This window comes from Condylura cristata, unplaced genomic scaffold (genome assembly GCF_000260355.1).
Source record: "Condylura cristata isolate star-nosed mole 26May11 unplaced genomic scaffold, ConCri1.0 scaffold00003, whole genome shotgun sequence".
Classification (NCBI taxonomy): Eukaryota; Metazoa; Chordata; class Mammalia; order Eulipotyphla; family Talpidae; genus Condylura; species Condylura cristata.
Genome location: NW_004567104.1, coordinates 57,655,422 through 57,669,050, shown reverse-complemented (window position 1 = coordinate 57,669,050; position 13,629 = coordinate 57,655,422). Strand labels below are relative to the sequence as shown.

Here is a 13,629-nt window from a genome sequence, read left to right as displayed (position 1 = left end):
TCTTTCTTTCTTTCTTTTTAGTAAAGACACTGCTTAAAAAGTAGGAAACAATATTAATGTATAGTCTTGGGGAAATTATTTGCAATGCTTTTACCAAAAAATAAGTTATAAAGAATATGAAATGACTTCTCTATAGCTGTAAAGAAATGCCTCAATAGAACTATTGGTAAATGTATATTAAACAACTCAGAGTAGATGAAGCTATATGCTAAATGAAAAGATGCTTGATGCACATAGAAGTTAAACCAAAAACATTCAATAAAATAAATGAATACAATATTAAATGTTGACAAGAAGACATATAATGGTAGCCCTCATGAATGTGGTTGCACACTATAGACACCATAAGTATTGTTTAACAGTCAATATCTGGAAAAATAGGAATGGAGTATATTTCACATAACCAATTTTATGACTAGACATTTACAGAAAAAAGTACTTGAGATGTTCAAAGTGATGCAAATGCAAATTAAAAAGTACAACAACATTTGTTAGAATGTAAAATCTGAGGTGCCTTTTAAGAGTAGAAGAAGTAAATTGGAGTATTAGATTTATAAAATGAAATCATATACAGCAATGAAAACTGATGTAGTAGATCTTCCTGAATCAAAAAGTAATATTCCTATGGCTACATACAGCATATTAAAATTTATACAAACATATAGATTCTTTAAGGTAATATATATTTGATTGGTAATAATATTACATGGCAAAATCAAGAGTAAATTCATGGGAATCATAAACCAAATTTACATTACTGATTACATATTGTAGAGAGATACAATCTGAGGCTGAACACGGAGGGTTTCAATATAATGTTGAGTATATTACTTGAATGGATGGTAATGCACAAGTATCTGTTTCATTATGTTCTCTACTTCTGCCAAATAAACATGTCAAAATAATAAATAATCAGAGTGGTTAAGAGTTCCCACTACACTGAACAACAGCACCTCAACTCTAAGGGCGGTCTTCTTATGTGATTATTCAAATTCTGCTTTTGATAAGTGAGCCTTTATGATTCAGGGTTTACTTGCTTCAGTAAGAATGAGTTCTATGATTTCACTTGATATATTTTATTATTAAATCTTTTGAAGTACATAATCCAGAAAGTCATAATAACAGTTTTCTATATCTAAAGAAGCTATGCTAGTATTTCCACTTTAAGCTTCCAAATTATTTCCTTATTGACCTGGTTTTGTTCATAAACAGTTTTTACTGTTATTTTCTGTGTTATCAAGTAAACCAAATGTATCAAGATACAACCAAATGTTTGTTAAGACACGGGTTCCAGAACTCTACCTGTTTTTCTCCAAGAACATGGAGGTGCCCGATTCCCTGCACCACCCAAATTGAAGATGGAAGATGTCAAAGAAGCTAGAGAGGAGACTGGAGAAAGAAGGAAGAAAGATGAAGAGGGAGAAGGAGATCTGAAGTAGGTACAAGGAGCAGAGAGACATGTGAAGAAACTGCACCTGCTTCTTGGTCCTGAACTGGGTGAAACAGATGTGGGTAAATGACACAATGACATCTCATCTTGATTTTGCTCCTTTTGTCTCAGACATGAGGAGCTCTTTCTGCCCCTTTTCTATGGGGCCCCACCAGAAGTGATTTTTAGACTTGTGGCAGGCTTTTGGGCCTCAGTGGCTCTGCTTTGGGCCAACCCTGTTTGACTGGACATTTGCTCACAAGGGGATGTGTAACTCATGGTGTTTGATTTGGAACTTGTATGCCATGTCTTGTCTTTGTTGCACACTGATTGTATTAAAGTTCCTTTCCATTAAAGGTCTTATATACTAGTATATATTTTGTCTTGATGGGGCAGATTAAGAACCTATTTAATGTGGGTAGGCTTGAGGGTTCTGGGGTGCCCTTCACCAACCTATAACACACCTAATGTTACAGGATAATGTATGAATGTATTAAATCTGATGGGCAAGTCTAAGAGCTAGGATTTTAAAGGTTCCTTTTGTTGATCCAAAGGTTACTTTGGTTCAATGGCCAGAGTTTAAGAAATTCTTCTTCAGAGAATTCACTGTCTCATGGTAGATATCAATAAATAAGTGAAAAGGGGTTGTTGAATATATAATTAAAAAAGGCTCTGAAAAAAATCTGAAAAAGTCATATTTAAATGACTTTTTGCTTAACTTAGTCTTCACAAAAGATATGTCACATGTTTTATGGTATCAGAGACCAATAAAGGATCAAGGAAGAAGTAATTATCCTGGATGGAAGCCTAACATTAAGGAAAGCTAAGAGGAAATCTGGGTGGAAGTCAAACATTAAGGAAAGCTAAGAGGAAATAAATAAATAGCCTAAGTTATGGGAGTAGCCGAAATGCCCAAGAATAGATGAGTGGACTACGAAAAACAAACAAACAAACAAACAAAACTACTACTACAAATCTTACATACATATATAATGGAATACTACTGAGCTATAAAAATGGATGAACTGCCATTTGCAACAACATTGATAGAACAGAGAAAAATAATTATAAGCAAAATAAGTCACAGAGAGGAAAACAAATACCAGAATATCAGGATGGTATCACTTTTATGGGGAATACAGAGAAGCATGGCAAAGGACCAGCTGAAGCCAAACCAATATTAGACTCTTAACAGCTAACTGCAAACTTGAGGCAACCAGAGGGGGACGATGGTAAGGTTGAAGTGGGGAGATAAAAGATGCAATGTCACATGGTGGAGGACTGCTGAAGACTAGAGAGAAGAAAATAGATCCAGATGATAGAGTACCTTTAAAGATGTGGCAAGCATATGAGCATCGCCATTTTATTTTACTCTAGCAAAAATTACTCTGGCAGACCTGTTGCATTGAATTCAAGTAGTGGATTAATGAATTTTTTAATAGGTTGAATCCAATAAGCAAAAGTAGGAACTTGGGTCAGGTCTGTCTTAAGGTATACAGGTTCAAGAAAAAAAATAAAAAAATAAAATCCACAGTAAATATTTTTGGCGTTTCTTGAATATAGTAGATAAGGTGAAGGGACTTGTGATGGGTGTATCAAATGGGTATATGATGAGCAATTTATGATTTTAGAATCCAGGTAGAAAAGTGAGTTTGGCAAAAGAGTGATGCCTATGCTCTGTATCATTATTTTACACTGTTTTATTTTAAATACTTATAGTGCATCTCTAGGTAGAGAAATCAAGCTGATGTTAGCAAATTTAAGAGTGAAAACCAGGATTAGAGATATAAAATTTTGAGCTTGCAATTGAAAGTCCAGCTTTTTATCACGCCATCCAGGATGACTGATGACAATAAGAAGTTAAGGACTAACAGCAGACCTATAGTGGACAGATAGAAAATGATACTTGGTCCTCCCTGGTGGAATAGTGTTTAAAGTCTCAACTTTATCAGGCTATTACCAGCCACTGAGGCATGAGTTCAATCCCCGATCAGGGAGGTGACCCACATGGCTCAGCAGATCTCACCTGTCTTACCTGCTGTTCCCCTCAGCAGTGTATTTTGGTAGATCCATCTGTCTGCTCCCCACTCTGCTTCCAATGAATCCTGCATCATTGGCTTACACCCCACCCAGTCTTGAATGTATAAATATATAAACAAATTTTAAAAGGAGAAAATCATCACTGATAATGCTAAACACAAACACATTATATAAAACATTATATTACATATTTTAAAATAATTACATAACTGGCCCTCCCTGGTGGCGCAGCGGGTTAAAGCACAGCACTGAGAATCTGAAGCCACTTCCGTATGAGTTCGATTCCCGCCTGCCGCCTGCCCCGGAGGAGACCACATGGCGAGCCAGACCTCTCCTGACCCGCCCACTGCTCCCCTCAGCAGTGTACTTCGTCGATCTGCCTGTTCTGCTCCCCACTCTGTCTCTGGTGAAGCCTCTCACCGCCCCTGAGCCTCTGGCCTGTACCCCAGTTCTGTATGAATAAATAAATAAATCTTTAAAAAAAAATAATTACATAACTGTATTAATACTAGTTAATATAAAATAATGTTAATACTTAAAATATGTTTGCTATGCCTCTTAACTACCAAATAAAGACCAAAGTAGGTGACAGAAATTTTAATTGACTAAGAATTGAGGAGGTGTGTAAAAACTGAGTGTTGGAAGAATCACAGAAATTTCACTGTGGAGAAGGAATATGAACCACTGAGCCACATGAATAGGGTTTGTCCAAATGTAGCAAAGAATGTTTTTCAGATCAAAGTCATGATTGCTAAACTATGATGGTCGTGGTGTACAATCTGTGGTTAAAAATGATATGACAGACTCTTCCCGATTCCTTGGCTATATCTGTGCAAATATCAAATCAAATGTTCTTCAGTATTTACCTATCTTCTCTCATCTCCAAACATGATAATAGACTGGGAGGAGGTTATTTGTGGAGCGCTCTTTCTAAAGGAAATGTTCATTCACTATGACATCACTGGAAAGTCAATTTGAAGGGGGTGAAGGAAATGCAAAGAATTTTTTGGCCTCGAAAAGCATTTTAGGGGATTCAACAATTCAAGTGGTGAAACAAAATTCAAACTCTTATTTACATGTGAAGGAAAAATAAGTAAATAATACTATGGAAAAACATGTATTCTATCATGAAAAAAAAAAACTTGTTTAATCATGAATCTGTTTTTTCTTTCAAGCCCTACTTCAAAAGTTTATGTGAGGATGACAAGAAATATTTATCGTAGGCGTCTAATATACACTGTGTCTCCTATTTTCTGTTATATGACCTTGGGCAAGTCAGTTACTCTTGCAGGACCTCTATTTCCTATAGAATTAAGAGAATTGATGGGTCTCCATACAGCAGTAATTGATTTTCTATATAAATGTGCATGCATCAACAGTGATATTGCTTATTCACTTCCACAGCAATTCCTGAGAGATGAATGATGATATGACCAGGTCATAAATGGAGTTTCGTATATGCTACCATGGGGTGAAGAGTGGGGTGGAAGTGTTAGGGGAAAAGGATGAACTGAATGAACTACAGATACAGGGTTTGTGGACTCTACCCCAAACATCAGAACTACAAGTCCTGGCATCATCAAAGAGAGGATTGCTGGGACTTGAGGGTGGAGTTATGTGGCCAAGTTTGGATATAAAGCAGACATGTGGGCTTTGGGGGTCTCTTGGCCTTTTGCCAATTTTCAGTGTGCTACTGGGGTTCCAGGTCAGTGGCACTGGTAGGAAGCATTAACCAACTTATTTCCCTCTCTCTTTCTGAGTTATTCATTTCCCCTTCTCTTATAAATAAAACCATTATTAACCTTTTTGTGTGGGCCTGCAAAAGAACCTTATAAGTCCCTTTAAGTACATGGGTGAGGGCCCACAGACCCAGTGAAAATTTGGTTGCCCTATAACAGAAAGAGTGTCAGAAATCAGTTATTTTGTAGGCAATAATGAGGTGCTTACTCTCCAGTGGATTACATGGAAGCTCATCATAAGCAACATTTCAAATGGTGCATTGCACCTGCTCACTTATCAAGCTGCTAGGGACCTACTTTGCTGCCATACTTTTTTTCTCTGAAGACTCACATCTTAGCAGTAATTTGAGTTACTTTGTGCGATAATGAAAGGAACGTATTAAATCTTACTCCCATAAAATACCTACTAATGTATTTAGTACAGATGGATGCCAAAAGGTAAGATTTCACAGAACACAACACTAGTGTCCAAATGTTGTATGCAAGAGTATAGCTTCCCTTCCATCTCAGATTAATGTTGTTTTGTATTTCAGTTGTTTCTATTATATTGTAAAATAAAGGATAATTGTGCAGACTGATATATAAATCTCTTTGAGGTGAAAGTAGGATATCTTGTGTAGTATAGGAGAAGAAAAGTTGGATTTAATCCTCTGGGACCTCCTAGAGGGCTGCTGAATCTTTGCCTTCCAATACATAACACAGTGCTGTATAACTAACAATCACAAATCTTCCCAGGATAAGCCTTAGGAGATGGTAACTGTTTCAAGGACAGGGGAAGGGAAGGAAAGGGAAAGGAAGTAAAAGGAAGTGGGCAAATACAGCAAACATGTGATTACCAGCTGTTTTCTGGAGCAAGCCTCCATGAGCATCTGCAGCTGTGCCATTCATTGTACTTAAATTCTGCAGATTTCACAGGGATAAATGGAAGGAGCATGGAGCAGGAAGATATGTGGAGAAGGTTAAAGGAAGTCCAAAATCCATGGCAACCATGTAAGGTGAATGCCCTCATCTCCTTCCTCAGCTTTACCCTCCCTTCCTATGGGAGGAAGATTCCTAAGAAACAAACAAATAAGCTCTTACCAGGTTGATAGCTATCCATTTTAGGTTGTTGCTATTGATGGTTTTTCAGTATTTGGGGGGAGGAGGAAGGGGAAAGGGACAGAATGTTGGAACACCAAAGTATTATCTTAATCCCTTTAATAAAATCAGTATGCTGGCCATAAAGCTGCCTCTACCTCCTCATTATAAGGAAAAGATGCAGGTCTTGGGATGGCAAACTGAGTATTTCACAATAAGAAGTCCTGGGCATGCCTAAGGCTTCTTCTTGGCTTCCTAATAAATCATCAGAGCCTCAAAATATCTTCTGATTAGTAAGAAATCAAAATTCCCAAACAATCGCAATGACGGGGATAAATGGAAAACAGGAAAAAATGCAAACATTGTCTTCCTCCCTGTGCTTAAAGGAGCATATTTCCCTCGGCAAGATTCCCTTTAAGCAACCACATCCCACATGGACCATTCCATTGGGTCCTGCCTCCATGCTCTTTCCTTCAAACGCTCAGCAGGCGTTGGTAATCCACCTCTTAATTAAACGCTCCCACCACTACTTGGAAACAGATGAACCCTCTTTTAACAAGCCTTTGTAATACACTGCCCGATAAATATCACAGAAACACAACAGATGACCCAGAGGAGTCTGCAAGGTCAGGCCCTCCCTGGAGGGGTCGTGAAAGGGTAGGAGGTGCTAGAGGTCAGGGGTAAATGGCAGTGCCAAATGAAGCCCCCTATCCTGTCTTCCTCTTCATCATCTATAGAAGGAGTCTCCGGTGTGCGCCTGTGTCTGGATGCCTGCCCCTTTCGTGCCGCAGAGAGGCGAGGAAGTGCATTTCAAAGCTACATCTAAAGCTTCCCACTTAAAAGATCCAGTAAACGCCTGGGCAATGATCAGAATTGCTCCAAATCACTTGCCACCTTTCTCCTCTCGACGCTCCATTAACGCATCCCTTCTTCCTCCTTTCCTTCTCCCCTGTGGGGTGCAGACTCGCTAGGACCCTTGGGGTACACACGGTTATCGGGGAGCATTTCTGACCCAAGACTAGCATCAGACACATCAGTCTTCCTTCCCATCCCACCTGTCTGCCCGCAGCAAGTGGCCCCTAAAAGATGACTGCGATCCAGTGTGAGTGTCCATTGGGGCCCCTGGGATCTCTGGACTCAATGCAGCTGCAAGCAGTTGGCCTGCGCCGGGTTGCAGACCCCGGCAGAACGCAGCCGGAACTACAGCAGAGGGATTGCCACGCCAAGCTCCCGCACAGCCCCGCAGCCCGCAGGGCTCTGACGGCTTCTCCATTGTGTCCGCAACGCTGCGGGACAGAGCCACACGCTGCTGCGCCCGCGACAATTCGCAGACCCGGAGGAGCGCGGGGGGGTGGGGGTGGGGGGGCTCGGGGAGGTGGTTGAGGAGGGAATAGGGAGCTTAGAGATGGAATGAAAAGGGGCCCTTCGGAAGGAACGGAGCTTCATCAATAATGCAGAGGCTCCTGGACATCCCTGCAATACATTTTCCAGCCAAATGCCACTAACTGGAGCGCTTCCTTGCCGGTCCCACGCGTGCGGTTTCTGTGTGAAAGATGGGACGCACCTTGTTCATTCATCTATCTTCTCACTCTCTTCCTCTCTCCCTCTTATTTCAGACAAAATCTCCCCCGCCACTGGGTTAACTTTAAAACCCACATTCTCCACATAGCATTACATTTCCAGGCAAAAACTACAGGTTGAATACGCAGGTCCTGAAAATACCTCACTGCCTACCTATAACTAGAGCTCACTAAAATTAAGAGCTCACTAAAATTAAGTAGTCGAAATGCTCCTTCTTGGAGAATGCTTTCAAAGTTTCGAAGCTCAAATGGCCTTGGAGCTGCAGGTTTGTCAGCCTCAGCTCACAGGGTGGATCGCCATGCGGTCAGAGACGCCAAGATTCCGCAGCAAAGTTGCCCAGCACAAACCCAGCAGGCCGTCAATGCTCCTAAGAAACACTTCCCCTGAGAGGCTACAGGAAGCCCAAATGTGCCAATAACCTCCTCCAACAAGGGCTAACCTAGCCATACCGAAACTTCTTTGTGAACCAGGTACAGCCGACCCACACCGGGCACTCAGCACAAGTTGCAAAAATAAATAAATAAATAAATAAACAAACACCGCATCCCTGCAGGGAAACTTGTTGAATCACGCCCGCGCCGAGAGCTGCGATTTCCGATTCAGCCTGAAGGTTTTTGCTTCTACTCCCAAACACCCCGGTGCACCAGTCACAATTTCTGAACAAACTGCAGAGTCCTTTCCGCACGCATCCTGCACTCCAGCAACCGTGTAACACAGCCAGCGACTATATAAAATCGAGCGTGTGTGTGTGTGGTTTTTTGTTTGTTTGTTTGTTTGTTTGTTTGTTTGTTTTGTTTTTTCCCCCTGACGTTTCTAAAGCCCGGCTGTCACTTCCTTAGCAATCTTTTGGGAGACTTACCCTTCGATAAGACCGTTTTAGAAATCCAGCGGCTCGGCGGAGCAGGCGCAGTCGTTCAACTTTGCTGTGCTAGGAGACCTTCCCGAGTTTCAGCCAAGGAAAAGCTCTCTGAGACTTTCAAATGTACGAGTGGGGAATGAGTGGTCGGGTACTTCTCAGTATCAGCACCCTGGAAAAATCCAAAGCTCCTTCGGTAGAGAATTCTTTCAAACCCGTTATCTGTATTACTATTAATGCGCAGAGCAGACGGCATTGCATGCAAATAGGTCCAAGTGTGCGCTTCTATTGGTGGCTGCGGAGGCCCCTGGGTCCTACTGCTCCGTCTCTAAACTACTCGGCAGCACCACGCACGCAGCTTGGGAGGCGCAGAGGGGAAAATGGACTTAATTGATTCGTTACCTCTGGTATTGTAAAGCCTGCTGTGATGTTTAAGCGAGGAAAAAAACCCTCACGTTTAAACTCCTGTCATGTGATCTATCATTTCATATTTGCTTTTAATTGTCTATATGGAGTGGTTTTGAAAATACAAAGGATTTTAGAAGAACATTTCGTGAGGGACATTCAGAGCTACTTTTAAGAGAAAAACCCCCTTTTTTTTTGCTCTAAATAATGTATTATTCAAATATAAATCCAGGAAATATATTTATAGTCAGGTGCTTCTACACTTAAATAAAACAGCACCCCATTTTTTATTCACAATGATGCATAGTTACCCCAGAGAAAATAAATAGGTTGAAATGGTAGAAGTAAAAATATGAATGAACCATTTGTAAAATGTGGGATATATCTTTTTAATGTTAAAAATTTGCCATCAGTGACAAAGCCAAGCCATCATATTTATCTTACCAAAAAATAAAATACGTTCTGCATATTGCAATGAAAATATAAATACACAAAGAGATATTGATAATGTTAAACTATGTCAAGCATTTACTATTAATCGCCATATTTTCTTTTGACAGTTTTTCTCTCAGAACACCCATCAGTGATGCAAATTGGCACAAGAAGATTTAAAGTGAGGTAGGTCTGTGGAGAATAACAATTTGAAATATTGTAACACTGTACAAGACATTTCAGCACATTATGATTAAAATTAGAATATTAAAGCCATACATATATACATATACATATACATATATATGTGTGTGTGTGTGTATATATGGCTTTAAATCCCAGTCATGCTTTTTTCTTGACCTTTAATTTTGTGGAAGGAAAGAGAAATTCTCATGTAAACTGCAGTGATACAGATTTCTCCACCAAGTTCCATCTGTGATGATTGCTGATATTACAATTTAGGGGGGAAAAAAACCATGTTTTTTATTGTGTTTTAGATGTAAATTGAAATGTAAATTTAATTACAAAATAATTGTGTCTACAATTTACAGCTGAATGCTGTTAGAAAGTGATACACTGAATAAGGTCAGCATCAACCAACTCATAAATTCACCAGTCATGTGTAAACTAAATAAATGAAAACACAAAATGCAAAAAATACAACAGAATTGAGATCTTATTCCAAATACATCATAGCATTTGAATTTATGTAGTGTGTGCTACTATCCTTCTTCATTTCCATAACTCCTTTCCCTTACAGCCCTTCCCTTCCCCCATCAGTAACCCTTGACAACAGAAGTGTTACTTCAAGTCCAGGTTGCCTATGCCGCCTTCCAGACCTAACTTACAGATTACATCCTTGTAAGAAACAGAATTAACTCTTACACCACTGAGATGGAAGAGAATTTCATCCAGGAGTTGCCAGCATTTTTCTATGTATTTTCAAAGTATTCAGCAAACAGATTTTTTGAAACATCCCTGACCAATAGTGCAGAATAAAAAAGCATGATGATCAAATGGTGTTCGATCAGAGTCAGTTTGTTGCACTTCTCCCTTGCTATTATGCTGCTGGAACAGCTTTTTTGGAATGACTTCCACTCAGGGTTATTAGAATCATTTTAGTGCAGGTTCCCATTTTTTCAATTTACCATAGAGTTAAAACAAAACTATCACAGTATAACCATATTCAGTATAAGAGTAAGGAACACATTATCTATAAAAGAAAAAAAGTCTATTATTAGGAGTAGTAAGCAAACATAATTTCCATGCCAAGTTGAATGGAAATGATTCCTGGAAGGAGATGGTTGATATTCAATTCTTTTTTATATAAGCTCAACATCTTGCTACAGGTGATCTTGGGAGAAAAAAATAGCCATTTGTTGTATAAATAAAATTGAAAGTTCTTTATCTTATGAATATCTTTTTTTTTTGGATCTGAGAAGGCATGTGTTTTATTCAGACAGGATTTCTACAGAATTAATGCTATTTTTAATCTATGAGTGTAATTTACTGGAGAAGATAATAGACAAATATATTCAACAAAATAAGATAAATAAATCAGATCCAACCTATTAACACTTTAAGCACAGGATTGTTCAATCAGTGCTCACTTTCTGAATAACAGGCCAAGGCAAATTGCAGTAAGCTAATAAGAGTTATAAGTTCAAGTTATAAATATTTTCAGACAAGATACTTTTATACCTCCAAAGAGCTTCTCCAAATTATCCTCATGTAGTATGAAATATATATTACATATTGCATTTTATATATACACACTTATTGGCAAGCATTGGAAACATTTTACCTTGCATTATAGATATTGGGACAAAGGTATTTTAAATAACAATATGGAAGCCACAATAGTTTTCATTAGTCCTAGGCCTGTAGGGACTATCCTGGTAAGAATGTATTCTTTACTATTTGAAATATTGCTGGATCACACATTTTGGTTTCAAGGCCAATACATGCTTGTCAGAAACTGATTACCATTATGTCCTTAAATCACGATGACAACCTTACTGTGACTAATGTGAACATCTACAAAAGTAAAAAAAAATATTTATATATTCATACAAGAACAGGGGTACAGGTCTGAGGCACAGAGGGTGAGAGGATTCACCAGAGACATAGTGGGGAGCAGAATATGCAGATTAGCTGCACCACATGGGTCATCTCCCTGGATGGGGACTGAATTCATGTGCAGTGGCTGGGGATAGCTTCATAATGCTGTGCTTTAACCCCTTGTACCACTAGGTAGGGCCTAGTCAGCTTACTTTCTAAAATAAAATTAGTGAGCATGCAACTGCATACCATTTGACACATTTTATAAACTCTTAATGACATTTAACTACACCCAAGCTATTTGAAAAAGTCAGTGCCTTTAATAATTTTGAAATATGTATAGGTTAAAAAGTTGCAAAGCCATACACTAACCCATTTGCCTTTTTTACATTGAATATCATGCATTGTTGAGTTTTGACAGACTAAAAGAAAAATTACAAGACATATAAATTATACTTAACTATTAAAATAAGGATTTGGTCAGATGGGCATTTGACACAAATGAGTAACATAAATGGCAACTAGTATCATGAATACTTCTGATAGCTGCTAATAGGGACATTATGTTTTATTAAATAATACACTGAATACCTTCTAAATATTGTAGAAAGTTGCTAAGAGGTTATAATTTTTAAAATCACAGCTTATAAATTAATTTGAATCTGTTACTCAACCAAGTAAAGAAAGTAAATCTTGCAAGTTATATCACTATTAGATAGTAAGTTTGAAGAGGAATAAAAAGCTTTAAAAAAAAATGAACTAAATTTGACACTAACTAGGAGGGATGAGAACTTCATGGTACCATGGTTTTGGTAAGATGATCACCATGAATGGAATGCTCAGACTGTGTAAGATTCTAATAAAAAATGGCAAGGAAAGGAGGCTTGCAAAGGATATTTTACTCCATATCAAACAGGATTGTGAAACAAGCAAGATGAAAGTTGACAAAAACATGGAAGCAAAATACTTTGGCAAAAGATGAAAGAACAAACAACAAAACAAAAGGGAAATAGTTCGGCCTCTGTTGCAATACCTTGAGATTTGAGAAAGCATTAATAAACTAAATTCAAATACTAACATCTTCAGAATATTGTTACCTATTATCTTAGGTTAACTGTGAATATAATCTCCTCTTTTTTTTTGTCAAAAAAAGGACAAAAATGTAAACTAATGAAAAATGTTCATAAAATGACACATAAGTTTCAGCATAGCAAACAAGCAACAGATTATCACTACAGATGCATAAATTCCATGAACAATGTCAATACTACTTCCATCTAAAAGGGGCTTAATTGATGGGCAATTTTCTGTTTGTTTTATCAAGTCTAATTGTCAGGTTTTCTGGTTTGTCTTAACACACACACACAACACACAACTGATTATGCTATTTAGAAGGAGGTCTATTTTAACCAAATTCTAACATACTTAAGGCCCCTCATTTAAACTTTGTTAAGGAATTTTAAAATTTAGTTATACAGTGGCATGACACAGTGATTATTTTCAATTATGTTTTTAATCCATATTCCATGGATTTTACGTAGTCCATCAAACTGTAATATTATTTGTAGTTGTATGAGTCCAGCCTCTGCTTGTTTAAAGCTAATATTAGAAGATGGCTGCTCTTATTGTAATACCCAATCTACTTTTCACATAGTGCTGTTAAGACACATAAAATTAGATAAAGCTACAATGAAAATTTTAATAAATATTCATTTTATTTAAAAGCAAAAGGGTATGGATATAATAGTGCCATCCTCTAAGAAGGAAGTGATTGAAGATTAAAAATTTTAATGTTAAGTGGCAGTAAATGAAAATGCTTGTGTATTATATGCTGGGAGGTTAATAATAAAATATAATAGAAAGCCTGTTTTCAAATTAGGGCTGATCTTTACTTCACTACTTTTCAAATACCTTTTTTTTGCACTATCTCCCAGAAGGAGACATTTTTCTTCAGCAACATTTAATGAAAGATCATTGTGCACTATGTTTTAGGAACAAAAAGGCAATAT

General features: G+C 38.0%; 1 protein-coding gene across 4 annotated transcripts in view; it reads right to left on the bottom strand.

Moving 5' to 3' along the window:
* Positions 1-8,934, bottom strand: part of ROBO1 (roundabout, axon guidance receptor, homolog 1 (Drosophila)) — a 939,739-nt gene extending 930,805 nt beyond the window's left edge. For all 4 annotated transcript variants that reach the window (XM_012733040.1, XM_012733075.1, XM_012733050.1 and 1 more), the window contains exon 1: positions 8,726-8,934. The gene's annotated coding sequence lies outside the window, so the exon portion shown is untranslated. The remainder of the gene's footprint in view (positions 1-8,725) is intronic.
* Positions 8,935-13,629: the final 4,695 nt, after the last annotated feature.